At 41.7% G+C, this 15,892-nt stretch overlaps 1 long non-coding RNA gene across 1 annotated transcript; it reads left to right on the top strand.

The window, feature by feature from the left end:
* The first annotated feature begins 3,522 nt into the window (after positions 1 to 3,522).
* Positions 3,523 to 13,209, top strand: LOC121580796. Its single transcript, XR_006003138.2, has 3 exons — positions 3,523 to 3,629; positions 3,935 to 4,416; positions 12,963 to 13,209. It is a non-coding gene; the product is annotated as an uncharacterized LOC121580796 (long non-coding RNA).
* Positions 13,210 to 15,892: the final 2,683 nt, after the last annotated feature.

Genomic DNA, 15,892 nt, shown 5'->3' with positions numbered 1-15,892 from the left:
ATCACCAAAAACTATCATGGTCCAAACACACCAAGACAGTCATGAAGAGGGCACAACAAAGCCTATTCCCCATCAGGAGACTGAAAAGATTTGGCATGGGTCCTCAGATCCTCAAGAAGTTCTACAGATGCACCATCGAGAGCATCCTGACTGGTTGCATCACTGCCTGGTATGGCAACTGCTCGGCCTCCGACCGAAAGGCACTACAGAGGGTAGTGGGGCCAAGCTTCCTGCCAACCAGGACCTCTATACCAGGCGGTGTCAGAGGAAGGCCCTAAAAATTGTCAAAGACTCCAGCCACCCTAGTCATAGACTCTGTTCTCTCTGCTACCGCACGGCAAGCGGTACCAGAGCACCAAGTCTAGGTCCAAAAGGCTTCTTAACAGCTTCTACCCCCAAGCCATAACACTCCTGAACAGCTAATCAAATGGCTACCCGGAGTATTTGCATTGTCCCCCCACCCACACCCTCTTTTACGCTGCTGCTACTCTCTGTTTATTATCTATGCATAGTCACTTCACCTCTACCTACATGTACATATTAACTTAATTACCTCGACTAACCTTTAATTATTTGTAATTTTTCAATTTTTTTTTTTTTCTTTTTTTTTTACTCATCTTTTTTTTACTGATCACTTAGTTTTCTTAAAACTGCATTGTTGGTTAAGGGCTTGTAAGTAAGCATTTCACTGTAAGGTCTACACATGCTGTATTCGGCGCATGTGACAAATAAAATTAGATTTGATATATGGTGTATCTCTATGAGTAGGACCCTGTCATGAGGCACCTATACAGCCTCAGAGGGGTGTGTAGTGTACCTATAGAGACGCTGGTGTTGGTTTCACTGATGGGACCCAAGTGCAGCAACCCAGGGGGTTCAAACTTCCAACCTCAAACCACACCCCCTCCAGTGTCAATGTAAGTGGACATCCTACCCATAATGCCCTCTGAAAGGAGTTGTAATAGTCAGCAGTACCGGGTTTCTAAAGGATGGTAGGATGTTGGATTAAGGGGGGTCAAGGAGGCTCTGCGGTTGTGTTTTGGACCCTTCCCCTTTGAGGTGGTATCAGCGTGGTGTGATCATCCTGATGCCTGACAGTACGTACCTGCCTCCATCTCCTATAGCATATGATCTATTACGAATTACGTGGTGTGTGTGTTCGTGTGTGTGTGTGTGTGTGTGTGTGTGTGTGTGTGGGTGTGTGTGTGTGTGTGTGTGTGTGTGCATGTACGTGTGTGTGCATGTACGTGTGTTTAAGGCCCCCATATACACTGAGTGTACAAAACATTATAAATATTATGAGAAAACTAGTTTAACAGCAGGTTGAAACAATGTAAAACATGGTTATTGTGGATGTTGTTTCAAAGCCTAACACAACGAAATGGACAGCGCTTTCTAAGGTGATGATTAATTCAAATTATTAGAGCTTATGCATATGGCCAAGCGCGAAAGAAAGACCTGAATTAAAATTATTATTGTGCTGTTATTCAATACATAGCCTACCGCATATTGCGCATGGCAGAAAAACAAAATTGATTTAAGATGTCTTTGGTACATAATTCGTCTAGCCTATACCTATACAAATTCGAGTAATTGCGTTCGAGTGTGGACTGTATTATTATGCATACTGGATGGACTGGTTAACTTATGTTACGCTCCAAAATGTATATCAATGAGTCTGGGAGAGAACGTATAGCCCTAGGCGATGCTGTTGGTTAATTGATAGTACAGGTTGGCTTATAGTTAGCCTACAATTAGACCATTTTTATTTGATTTTGAATAGCCTAGTAATAGGAATGTGTTTCTATTTTCATAATTAATTAGGTGACACATTACCTTTAGCTATACAGAATATCTCACCACCATGCGTTTCCATATCCTCCTCTCGCTCTCATTTATTCCTTTCTCGAACGGGCTTTCAACAGTTTAGTGAAATATGTTTCGTTGTTCCCGAACAAATGTCACTTGGCTTCCCAAATTAAGCACTGGGTAGCTGCAGGAACAAGGTTGGAGAGCCCATGGCATACAGAGTTTGTACGGAATATCACCTGTCGTCAGCGAGAGCATGCTCTCAAGCAGTGATTGATGCATGGAGTGAAATAAGTGTTCTTATATTTATTTTTGTCAGCTGCTCATATTAAGCACATGCTTTGCTATAAACCCGCGGGAAAGCGCGCGGCCTCCATTCGCTATTCGAGTGCATACAGATGACATATATTTTCCCCTCTGCCCCTGTTCATGCCCATTTGATAATGGACAATTCTAAATCGAAACTTATTTTACATATTAGTAAAGACAAGATTAAACTGAGAATAGTCTGATGGGTGAAAATATTATCACTTGATGAGAGAACAGCTGTGCAGCCTGAGGCAAAGAACTGAGCACAAGCTTTTTTTGCTACTTCTTCAAATCATCAATAGCCTATAGTCGCACCAAGCAGCCCATATATGTTTTGATTTCAAAGACAGTCAAAGGTTTGTATTATTCACAACTAAAGTTGCCAAATAACTCTAAATCTAGCATATTTGGCAAAAAAGGTAGTTGTATAATTAAGAACAGTATCGTGTCGGATTCAATAGTTGGAATTGTAAAAGTTGTTTCCCTGTCCCTCTCTCTGGGGTTGTCATTCTAATGAGATTCCGAAAGAACAAAACCTTGTCCTCAAGGTGGCTCATTTGGTATAGCATGATGCTTGCAATGTTAGGGCTGTGTGTTTGATTCCCACGGGGGACCAATACCAAACATGTATGCACTCACTACTTACTGTAAGTTGCTCCGGTTAAGCGTGGCTGCTGAACAGTGTTGGAAAAAGTACTCATGTGTCATCCTTGAGTAAAAGTAAAGATACCTTAATAGACGATGACTCAATCTAAAGTCACCCAGAAAAATACTACTTCAGTAAATGTATTTGGTTTTAAATATACTTAAGTATCAAAAGTAAATGAAATTGCTAAAAAATACTTGAGTACCAAAAGTATTGCACTGGGCCTTTACTAATCCTTTATTAGCGGACCAACATAGACGTCGTCAGCGCAGGCAATTTTCTTTTTCTGCATCCCACCTATATTCTGTTCTTCTTAAATACAGGTACATTTTCTTGATATCATAATGTGTCTTTAGACCTGACTAAAATAAATAATGGATGTATTGTGATGGTGTATATTCAATTGATTTATTAGACTTTTCAAAATGTAGATGCTCCAAAGGCACGCATCAGCTGGTTGTTTGCGTGGAGGCCTGGAGATTCTAAACATGTTTATGTTAATTAACGGTAAATTACCATGAGACCTGCAGGTTTTTTCATGACAATAACCTGCTGACAACATTTCGTGACCGCCACAGCCCTACTGTACGTCCGACCACTGTTAGGTCCTTTGTTTCTATCTTTTTCTCTTCACACGAAATCAGGGAGTTTTTATTTTTTTACCCAGTCAAGGGCCAATCAGGAAGACACACTTACAGTCATGCTCTTTCAGAAACCAATCACAAACACACACATAGTCATGATAACAGGTTTCTATAAAAGCTTCTTCTTGTTTGAGCCAAACATCTTTTTATATCTGACATTTGAGTGAGAAACAGTCAACTTGCTTTGCTAAGGCTAATCCTGTCACTTGACCAGTTTTCAGGTAATTTGTTTTATTAGATTAAGACTGCATGTTATTACACTGTACAATATTACATTGTTTATAATATACACATGCAACCTCAAAGCAAGGATTTTAGATATTGTTGTTTGCATCTACATGTTGATGATTGAGCAGCAACCTTAGTGCTTGATATTTATCAGTGTCAAACAGCTATAAGAATCTGATAGTTTGATCTGAGAAAATTGGTTGCTCTGCTTTTTCTGGCAATTGTTAAGATTAAGCAATTATAAAATGTTAGTGAATATTATTAACTAAAAGCAGAGATGCTCTTTCACTCGCTTCAGATGGATCTCCTCACCAGCGTCCAGCATTGGCCTTTTGGATACATGGATTTTGCCCCTCCAGCTGAGGATTCAGCAGCTGAAGAGCCACCAATTGAGGAGCCTCCATCCCCTTCTCGTTCTAAGTTGTTAACGAGAATATCCATATGCACGCCAACGGCGCCCTATTCCACTTGGACCTATTCTACCAAGAAGTTAATGAAGCCCCACCAGCTGAGCCTCCATTCCCTTGTTCCATGTTCCAACCGCGCCTATTCAGCCCGTACCTATTCCGCCAAGAAGTTAATGAAGCCCCACCAGCTGAGATTAACCACCTACACCAGTTGACAGCTGAGATTAACATCCTACACCAGTTGAGGATTCAGCAGCAGACGAGCCACCAACCGAGGAGCCTCCCTTCTCTTAAATCGTTACTGGATTGCCACAGAGAAATTGAGGAAATACATAATTCTCCTCTGGATTTGTGGTCTTCAGCCTCCCCATGGGTAAATATACGCATTATACATATTCCTCAACTGCCCTGTAAAACATATTGTGTTAGTTCCACATAAAAAAATTGAGGCAACTATTTGCATCTGCTTTTTGAGTATTTACAACATGAAGTATTTTTTACGTATAATATACTCACCTTTCAGTGTTTCACAAACAGTCATATATTAAGTACACCATTAATTTTTTTTTGCTAAGATCCAACTTAATTTGATCAAATCCAGAACTGTTATTGTAAATTTAGATATACTTGATTTTTCTGAATAGTTACATTCATTGATCATGTCTTATTGTTAAACATGGCTTTACGTATTTCATCGCTTGACATGTTTGTCCACTTTGGCAGGAATTATTGAGCACAGTGCTCATTCCGCTAGCAATAACTGGAAGTAAAGCTGCACGCGTTGAAGTTTGACGTATTTGCCTCTGTCAAGAAAAAAATACAATAAAAAAAAAGAGTGGCTCACATGATTTTACTACTGGTGAGAATAGGTGGTCCCATCAATGAAAGTACATTTTGGCCGACGGTTTTGATATCCGTTCATCATGATCCATTATACTTCATAGCATAACAAACTGTTTGATACTAATATAGAAATCTGCTTTTCGTTCATCAAACATGCATACAACGTTGTGTAAAAGTATTGTAAAGTTAAACAAATCAATTACCCACAATCCTCTGAAAACAGAGCCACATGGCAAGTTGTTGGAAGAACTTGGAATTCTTAAATTGAAAGGAAATATTATGAAAATTGAGTAAATTAAACACACTTTTCTTTGTAGTTGTTTTTACACACAATTAGTCGTTTAGATTATGCATTTATCTTATGTTGAATTCATTTTATTTAATTTCAGGTTGGTTGAACTGAAGTGAAGTAGATAAAAGTACGGATTATATTCAAGTAAAGATGACAACTACATGTTTTTATGTCAAAATAATTATATTTTCAAGTATAATTTACTAACCACCTGAATCATTTTTTACAGTGTGTAATGGTCACTGAATACTTCCCAGCTAGCACATACCGTTCTGAGAACCATATGTTTCTTAGAGCTTTGTGAGAGCGTGGTTGTCCTATGGTTATTTTGTATACAACCTTCCCACAACTTTCTGGGAATGGTGCAGGATAGTTTCTTGGCTTTGGAACATTCTCAGCACATTTAAGGAACTTGACAAAAACACACAAAAAAAGGGCAGGTTGGATGTACTGCCAAGTTCTTTAAAACAATGTTGGAGGTGGCTTATGGTGGAGAAATTCACATTAAATTATCTGGCAACAGCTCTGGTGGACATTCCTGCAGTCAGCATGCCAATCAAAATTGAGAGATCTGTGGCATTGTGTTGTGTGACAAAACTGCACATTTAAGAGTGGCCTTTTATTGTCCACAGCACAAGGTGCACCTGTGCAATGATCATGCTGTTTAATCAGCTTCTTGATATGCCACACCTGTCAGGTGGATGGATTATCTTGGCAAATGAGAAATGCTCACTAAAAGGGATGTAAATAAATATGTACACAACATTTGAGAGAAATAAGCTTTTTGTCCGTATGGAACATTTCTGGGATCTTTTGTAAATGCTATTCTTAATATTAATCAATCCGGATTCAGACCTAAACATCACTACGGCTACCATGCTTGTTGTAAATGATATCGCAAATGCCTTAGATGATAGAAATAATTGTGATGGATAAAAGCGTCTGCTAAATGGCATATTATTATTATTATTATGTACGTTCAGACTTGTCAAAAGCTTTTGATCCCGTAGACCATGTTATTCTGTTAAATAAGCTGTCCTCGATAGGGTTGGGTACTGATGCTTGGCGATGGTTTCATAGCAGGAGTATCCATGTTGATACAAGAGTCAATAGAACTGGATGAGCTAGCCACAATAGGCTTCTTGATTGAATTCAAAGTTGCAGAGGTAATAGTAGAATTCAGGTAAATATGATATAAAACTATTAATAGCGTAGGTGGAGCTAACAATAGTGGGTACCTTACGCGAGCTAACAGAGCTATCAATGGAAATTAAATTAACAGGTACAGAATTACTATTTACAATACCCCTATCAACATGGGAAGCTGTGGTGGAATGATATCGCTGCAATTTAATGGGAGTAAATACCTTTTGAGGAGCTTGATTTGATCAGTCATTGCCTCAGCACTGCCTTGTAGTGTTTGGACAGGATCCAGGCACCCAAATGATTAGGGTGGACCCCATCCTCCTTATAGAGCATCCTCTTCTTCCAAAAGGTGTCAAAGTTGTCTACAAAAGTTACACCCAAGGAGCTGCGGTAGTCACGTAGCCAGTTGTGAAGTGCAAGTAGCCTGCTAAAATGTTCACCACCTCGACCCAGCGAGGGCACAGGGCCAGAAATGAGGCGTTCCGAGCTACCATTCCTAATATAATTAAATCCCACATGGACTACAACAGCATCAATCTCCTTGTGCTGACGTAAAACGGTGGGGAACAGCCTAGTAATATCCTGTACTCGAGTCCCGGGGTAGGACAGGGTTTTTGCTCCAGATACCGAGACGTTTCTTACCATTGAGCTGCCTAAGACAACAGCCGGCAAGATGGAAGAGGAAATCCGCCCATCCCCACGCCTCGCATGATTCGGGAGACACGTCAAGAACCTGCGAGAGGTGGAATCTCGCATGCCAGCAACTCTTGGCACCCGGCTTGAGCCTCCCATAACCAATGAAGCCTCATTCACCGTAGAAGCCACCAGAGAGGGAGTCAGAACAGGGGACAAAGGCGCAGGTACCTCCGGATCCGATCTCAAAATGAATGCCCCCAGGGATGAAGGCACCAGAACCTCTGGATCTAAGCTGTTTGAAGTCTGTATCCGGTCCGGGCTTTTCACGGCCAAGGAGGCCCCAATTGTCAAAAGCTGCTGTTTTCATAGCAGGAGTATCCATGGTGATACAAGAGTCAATATAACTGGATGAGCTAGCCACAATAGGCTTCTTGATTGAATTCAAAGTTGCAGAGGTAATAGTAGAATTCAGGTAAATATGCACAAGGTTACTATTGACAATACCCCTATGCTTATTAGCACATGTAGCAAAACGATAGCTTGATATATAACTATTAATAGCATAGGTGGAGCTAACAATAGTGGGTACCTTACGCGAGCTAACAGAGCTATCAATGGAAATTAAATTAACAGGTACAGAATTACTATTTACAATACCCCTACATCCATGGCGAGTGACATGCCTCCATGGCTGGTTGTCAGGGTCAAGAATAGAAACATCCACTAAGTCATCCAGAAGCATCATACTTATTCCCTTCGGGGACGGATCCCTGCAGAGCACTGGCCAGTCACTTATGGAGAGACGACACGCCGGCGACACTTCCACCAGGTCAGAGTGGCGTCCAGCTACTGGAGTAGAAGAGAAAGAGAAAGTTGGTGGATGTGGATTTAGCAGTAGCTTGTTCACTAAAACACCGGTCAACAAGTTAAGGAGAGACAGGTAACATGAGCATTCGCTTAAAGAGCAGGGTGAAGCAAGGAATTTATGACATTGCATAAAAATAAAAATCTCAGCAAAGGTTTTCCATTCTCACAAGGTTCATTCCATTGACATTAAGTGCTCAGCATAATGCAGATAGATTATATAGTTACATAAAAAAACATATGCCAGCAATCTCAGGGAGGCATGCCCAGGAAGAAAGCAGAGCAGATCAGTGCAATAAGTAGTGATGTTACGTTTGATACTGGAGCTCCGAGGCATGCATAAAAATCACTAAGGCACTAACTTCAAAGCAATGTGCCGATGCATGTATCACTACTTCTTCTTCTTCTTCTTCTTCTTCTTTGGTATTATGACAGCCCGCAAACGAATATTATAGGTGCATACCACCACCTACTGTATTGGCTGTGTATCAGCCTACTATTCTGTAGTATGAATTCATTACACAAGAATTGCCCTACCAACTAACCGTGCACACATTAAAACCTCACCACTATTCCACTACTTTATGATCCTCGTCAGGCCAGCAGCCTGGGAGGACGGGACACTATCGTTCAACACATCTTGTAACTCTTCTGCAGTAAAGTCTTGTACACCCAAGTACTTCTCTGCAACTGCCACCACAACATCTATCCATTGTGATTTACATTCCATTCCTGTGGTACAATTGACCACCATGGCCATAAACACCAAACAAGCAACCTTACTGAAGCACATGTTATTCCTATCATTCTCTATTGGCCTCTGACTAATCACCCATCTTCCTCTCTTCACTGCCTCCGCATACAACACCTTCTGCACTACTCTGATCCTGGCAACCTCAACCTGCCTTTCGCTCACCGGACACCTCTGATCTCCAGAACCATGGGTACCCCTACAGTTTACACACACAACGTTTTCCACCGATACTACACATTCCTCATGTCCTCCTGCACACTTCTCACTTCTAGGGATCTCCCTCCTACAAACTGCTGCCACATGACCATAAGCTTGATACCTAAAACACCGTAATAGATTCGGGATGAAAGCTCTCACGGGATAACTGACACATCCTAAGTTGACTTTATCTGGTAAAGATATGCATCGAAATTCAGTACTACAGACCGTGTCTTCTCTGTTTCACCACGCTTTCCACTGGGTCAGCGTCGCACCAAACGGCAGTTTCACAGACATCAGGAATCTTCAACTTCAGTTGATCCTCCTCAACACTTAACGCCACTCCAGTTATCACTCCTTTCAATGGTGCCCTGCTCCGGAGAGGAAAGCAAGTCACAGTTGTTGTCCCCAGTCGCGTGGTGTGGAGCGCACGCTCCCTCTCGATGGCAGAAATGCAAAGAATCTACACGATTCCACTTCGAGTCCCTTTCAACGACATTCCCCAACTTCTTCCCCTGACGGTCAGAAGGAAAGGAACCATTGTCTCCAAAAATCTCACTCCCACTGGGCCAAAATCATCTTTATCACCATCAGGATGAGGCTCAAACTCAGCGGTCTTCACAGCATCTGCCATCGCAGTTAACTCATCCTCACTCTCGTCATGTCCAACTTCATTCTGTAGCACTCCATATTTACACTTAATATGTTCAATTGTCTTCCTTTCTTTCCTGCCCGCCTTCTTACCGACCTTTATGGGTTCCTCTAACTCCAGCTCCAAATCCGAAAATCATTCAGGCGTAGGCCTACCCACCATCTTGTCCATGACCCTGCCGCTGTCACTGTCCTGTCACTTGAAGGACCATGCATGTATAACTTTATAAGAATTACATTTACATTTACGTCATTTTGCAGGCACTTTTATCCAGAGCGACTTACAAATTGGTGCATTCAACTTATGATAGCCAGTGGGACAACCACTTTTTATTTTTATTTTGTATTTTTATGGGGGGGTGGTAGAAGGATTACTTTTATACTATTCCAGGTATTCCTTAAAGATTTAAGGTTTCAAGTGTCTCCGGAAGGTGGTCAGTGACTCCACTGTCCTGGCGTCTTGAGGGAGCTTGTTCCACCATTGGGGTGCCAGAGCAGCGAATAGTTTTGACTGGGCTGAGCGAGAACTGTGATTCCGTAGAGGTAGGGGGGCTAGCTGGCCAGAGGTGGATGAACGTAGTGCCCTCATTTGGGTGTAGGGTCTGATCAGAGCCTGAAGGTAAGGAGGTGCCATTCCCCTCACAGCTCCATAGGCAAGCACCATGGTTTTGTAGCAGATGCGAGCTTCAACTGGAAGCCAGTGGAGTGTGCGGAGGAGCTGGGTGACATGAGAGAACTTGGGAAGGTTGAACACCAGACGGGCTGCAGCGTTCTGGATAAGTTGTAGGGGTTTAATGGCACAGGCAGGGAGCCCAGCCAACAGTGAGTTGCATTAATTCAGACGGGAGATGACAAGTGCCTGTATTAGGACCTGTGCCGCTTTCTATGTAAGGTAGGGTCGTACTCACGAATGTTGTAGAGCATGAACCTGCAGGATCGGGTCAATGCTTTAATGTTAGCGGAGAACGACAGGGTGTTGTCCAGGGTCACGCCAAGGTTCTTTGCACTCTGGGAGGAGGACACAATGGAGTTTTCAACAGTGATGGCGAGATCATGGAGCGGGCAGTCCTTCCCCGGGAGGAAGAGCAGCTCCGTCTTGCCGAGGTTCAGCTTGAGGTGGTGATCCGTCATCCACACTGATATGTCTGCCAGACATGCAGAGATGCGATTCGCCACCTATTTATCAGAAGGGGGAAAGGAGAAAATTAATTGTGTGTCATCTGCGTAGCAATGATAGGAGAGACCATGTGAGGATATGACAGAGCCAAGTGACTTGGTGTATAGAGAGAATAGGAGAGGGCCTAGAACTGAGCCCTGGGGGACACCAGTGGTGAGAGCACATGGTGCGGAGACAGATTCTCGCCACGCCACTTGGTAGGAGCGACCTGTCAGGTAGGACACAATCCAAGAGTGAGCAGCGCAGGGGATGCCCAACTCGGAGAGGGTGGAGAGGAGGATCTGATGGTTCACAGTATCAAAGGCAGCAGATAGGTCTAGAAGGATAGGAGCAGAGGAGAGAGAGTTAGCTTTAGCAGTGCGGAGAGCCCTCCGTGACACAGAGAAGAGCAGTCTCAGTTGAATGACCAGTCTTGAAACCTGACTGGTTTGGATCAAGAAGGTCATTCTGAGAGAGATAGCACGAGAGTTGGCTAGAGACGGCACGCTCAATAGTTTTGGAGAGAAAAGAAAGAAGGGATACTGGTCTGTAGTTGTTGACATCGGAGGGATCGAGTGTAGGTTTTTAGAGGAGGGGTGCAACTGTCGCTCTCTTGAAGACGGAAGGGACATAGCCAGCGGTCAAGGATGAGTTGATGAGCGAGGTGAGATAAGGGAGAAGGTCTTACCACACCCCCCATAAAAAAATTAAAAAAGTGGTTGTCCCACTGGCTATCATAAGTTGAATGCACCAATTTGTAAGTCGTTCTGGATAAAAGTGCCTGCAAAATGACGTAAATGTAAATGTAATTCTTATAAAGTGATACACGCATGGTCCTTCAAGTGACAGGACAGTGACAGCGGCAGGGTCATGGACAAGATGGTGGGTAGGCCTACGCCTGAATGATTTTCGGATTTGGAGCTGGAGTCATAAAGGTCGGTAAGAAGGCGGGCAGGAAAGAAAGGAAGACAATTACGTCATCAGTGACGACCGAAGCTTCCTTTGATCACGTGCATTGCAAAATGCGAGATCACACTGATTTCGATGTGGTTCTTTGATTAAGCTGCTTTCAAACACCGACCTCTACTGGATACTGTTCTTATAAATATAGTTAGGATTTTGTACATATAATTTCACCTGGCTGGTAGTTTAGCAGGTAGAGTAGGGAACTATGGAACATTCAGGGACGTAAGGGTATGAGGTCAAATCCTGTTGAAAGCACACTATTTTGAAAATAGTTTTATGTGAAACCACACTTTATGCAGTTTTGTTCAAGTATTTGTATTTATTTAGTATTGTATAAGTGTCTGTCTTAAGCATCCTAAATAATGCCATAGATTCAGTTTTTGAAAAATAGTAAACTTGAAGGCAAAAAATGGAAGCATGATGTAAGATGCAAACCTGGGAATCCAACTGATTGTAGGCTATTAAAGCCAACATTTTACCACTGCACCACAGTTTTGATAAAATCAGTGGAGAAAAAAACCCTCTAACGATAATCACACAAAGCTATTTATTCCTGACCAGAAGATGTCACTAATGTGCATTGTGAATGGATGATGAAGCTCTGACTAAAAGCCTCAATGCTTCAGGAAGCTTCATTTCCCCATCACTAGCAATCAGGGCAACATGCCATAGACCTACACATACAAACTCCAGCCGGCCACACTGGAATTGAATAAAAATACACCAGCTCAGCTTCCATCCTCCCAGGGCACACCAACCTTCACACATCATGGGGATCTCTAGACAGACCCAAAAGTCAGGTATATAATCCGCCAAGCCCCTAATTGTAATGAGGTGCACCTGGAGACAAATACATACACCTGGGTTAATTAACACATGTGCGTGTCACACATGGTTACATTTCATTTCAATTTTGGTAATGTTCTAGGAATGTTCTTCAACTGGTTTGAAATAGGGAATGTTCCCAAATTTGTTCCCAGAACGTTAAGAAAACGCTCCATAAAAAACACAATAACTTTAGTAACGTTCAGGAAATGTGTTGTCTAAGAACCAGAGTAAAACGTTATCAGAACCTCAGTGCAACCTAAAAATAAATGTTCCCAGAACAGGCAACATTTTCACTTCTGTTCTCAGAACATTTACTAAATGTTCAGTTTTACCGGTCAGGAAATGTATTTTGTCAATATGACTATCCACTATGTGATGTTTTTCATTTTCCAAGGCTCCATTTTGTCGCATGGATGAAATATTGTCAAAATTGTTATGTCAATCCTCCTCAGTATCATCACCTTCATATTCATTATCGCTATCATCAGCAAATTCATTATCCATAACGTACTGTTCAAACCTAATTATTGATTGTTTGAGAGACGGAACATGTTTTTGAACAGAGAACCTTTCCTTGCACTGCAGGGCCAGGACTATAACAAGGACCAGGGCCAGGATCCAGGTAGCGGATGGAGAACACACGGACCACCTGGAGACCCACGTGCTATCGCTGCCCTCCTGTTGCTGGGTTGTCAATAGTTACCACAGCCACACAAAGTCAAAATTGGCTATATCATAAAACTTTAGGAAGAGAAACATTAGCTTTTTGGTCTTAATTTAAGGTTAGGGTTAGGCATAAGGTTAGCAGTATGGTTAAGGTTAGGGTTAGATTTAAAATACATTTTAAGAAGATACATTTTAGAAATAGGCAGGGTTTATGACTTTGTGGCTGTGGTAACTGGTGACAAGCTTCCGGATGGATAGTGTCAACCACCAAGGGAGATTAACTGAGTCTTGATGAATTTAAAAATTCAAGTTAACTCGGTCTTCTCTTTCCTTCTCTCCCTATCTTTCTGTGTTTCACTCTCTCTTTCGGCATTACCTTTATTTTTGATGTAAGGTGAAGCGATGAAGACTGACAACAGAGTCTGCGTATACTCCCCTTCGTGGATCCAATACTATTTTGTAAATATATTGTATGGAGTATTGTAGTTCAGAACCTCTACTCCTGTCAGGTCAGTCTATTTAAGATTGCTACTGGTGACCCTGTAACCCGGTACTATCCTGTGTCAGTAATTTGAGATATATATGGTTAAATTGAAAATATCTTTATAAAATTGATATTGTGTGTAACGTAAATATGTCCTTTGGAGTGGAACTTGAGGCAGTAGCTTTTTATGACTCTGAGCAGGCGACAAAGATTCTGTGCAAACGCAAATGTCGGAAAAGCATGGATATGTCTATACGTTTTAGCTCTGAAAGTGATAATTTGGATGCAGATGATCAAACATTGAGAGTGAAAAACAACGGCATAGACTCTTCTCAGCGACTCAGACATATCAGATTCTGATATTTTGGACAGATGCAAACGTAGGAATAGCCTAGATATTCCACCGCATTTTTGAGGGGAGCTGTAACATGTTCACTGCAACATATACATGCTTTATGTATACTTTGAAGCTACATAGTCACACTTTAAACCAGGTTTATCTAATAAAGCCTTCATGACGTCTTCCTAATGTCCTACATAGATACTATACAAATCATTTGAAATCAAATGTCATGCTGCAAAAAAGGGTGACATAACAGGTCCTTTGTTATGGTCCCTCCCCAAATGTATAACGCCTAACCCCAAAAAGGTTGAGACAACATGTTCTAAGTCGCTGATGATACCAATGTTACATCAGGTCTTAAGCCTGAAAGATATGTTTTTTTAGTCTATTTCTGAATCACCTAGGGTGTTTTTAAGTTTATTAGCTTAAATGGCATCTCCACCACTTTTCAATCTCATTTTCATTATGTCCAGCACAATACCAGTGTCAACATATGTGAAAACGGGACGTTTGTACGTTTTGTAGAAAAATGTATTATATTAAAAGATATCATCAAAAGTTAGAAAAATCATTTTAAAAACTGTGATGTTCAAACACTGAGATTCACAGTGACCTGGGTAGCAAGAAAATACCCTCCCTTGGGCTAGAAACTCGTTGAGGGTTTTGAAAATCACTTTTTTACATTTAATCCCACCCTCTGAATATTTTTAGGTACTTATCTTTTTAACCACAGATCATAGAAACGTGCTGTTTTCACATTATGTAGACACTAGTTTGGTGCTGAGTCATAAAACAAATTCAATGGAGACGCTCCATTGAGCTGATGAATATGAGGTTGAGAAGTGGTAGAATTGCCCTGTAACATTGTTCAGAAAATCCTAGTAAGCATTGAAAATGTATCAATGTATCATTCAAAAGCATGGTGCGACATTGCTTTTGAACCAGCTAACAAACTTTGTTATTTAATTGTTTAGATGAAACAATAACACCCTAGATAAGTAATAACTATCCCTTCAACATATTATATATATACTGTATATCTGTTCTATGTAATGTGCATGTATATATGGCCTACTTGAATTCAAGTGACTTTGTGTCAGGTCACAATTAACATTGCATGGAGCATGAGTTATACACCAAGGAGGTAGACAGAAGGAGGGCATACTAACCATTTGAGCTTCATTGCTCTGTAGAAAAAGTGCCCTACATAAAAACCTGCTTTGTCACCCTTGATACAGTATAAGGTTAAACTACTGTCATACTAACATTGATGATTGATCCTACTATATCTTAAATGTAGATGTCTTTAGTATTTTATTGTATTTTGTATTTCATTAAGTCTATCTGTTTCTTAATAAGTTAATAAAAAACTGCTATACTTAATTTGTACCCATGCGGTCCTAATTTTAAACTGATTAAATTTGTCACGTTCTCTGATGCGGATGTGGTACGAATCAATTGCAGGACACAGGAGCTGAGTCAATCCAGACTTTACTAGAAATTCCAAAATAACAACACGGGTCAAACAACCCGGAGGCGAAATACGCCACAGTGCGTAAAACACTCCAAAACCGAAACTACGCACAAAACAATAGTGCATCGGTAAACAAAGAGCGACTGGCAAACAGCACTGCACCAAACGACAGGAAAACAATTACACACAACACATGACAGAAACCACGAGAACTTATAGGACACATAATAAACACTAAACATTAACAGGTGTACTAAACAGACCAAACCAATCAAACATCGAAAACAAAGAACGGTGGCAGATAGTACTTCGGAGACGACGACCGCCGAAGCCTGCCCGAACAAGGAGGAGGAGCAGCCTCGGCCGAAACCGTGACAGTACCCCCCCCTTGACGCGCGGCTCCAGCCGTGCGCCGACCCGGGCCTTGAGGACGACCAGGAGGACGCGGAGCAGGGTGCGTGGGATGACCACGATGGAACTCAGTCAGAAGAGACGGGTCTAAGATGTCCCTCCTCGGCACCCAGCACCGCTCCTCCGGGCCGTACCCC

This window comes from Coregonus clupeaformis, unplaced genomic scaffold (assembly GCF_020615455.1).
Source record: "Coregonus clupeaformis isolate EN_2021a unplaced genomic scaffold, ASM2061545v1 scaf1399, whole genome shotgun sequence".
Lineage (NCBI taxonomy): Eukaryota > Metazoa > Chordata > Actinopteri > Salmoniformes > Salmonidae > Coregonus > Coregonus clupeaformis.
The sequence above is the reverse complement of the archived record's forward strand: the minus strand, read 5'-3'. Positions and strand labels throughout refer to the sequence as shown.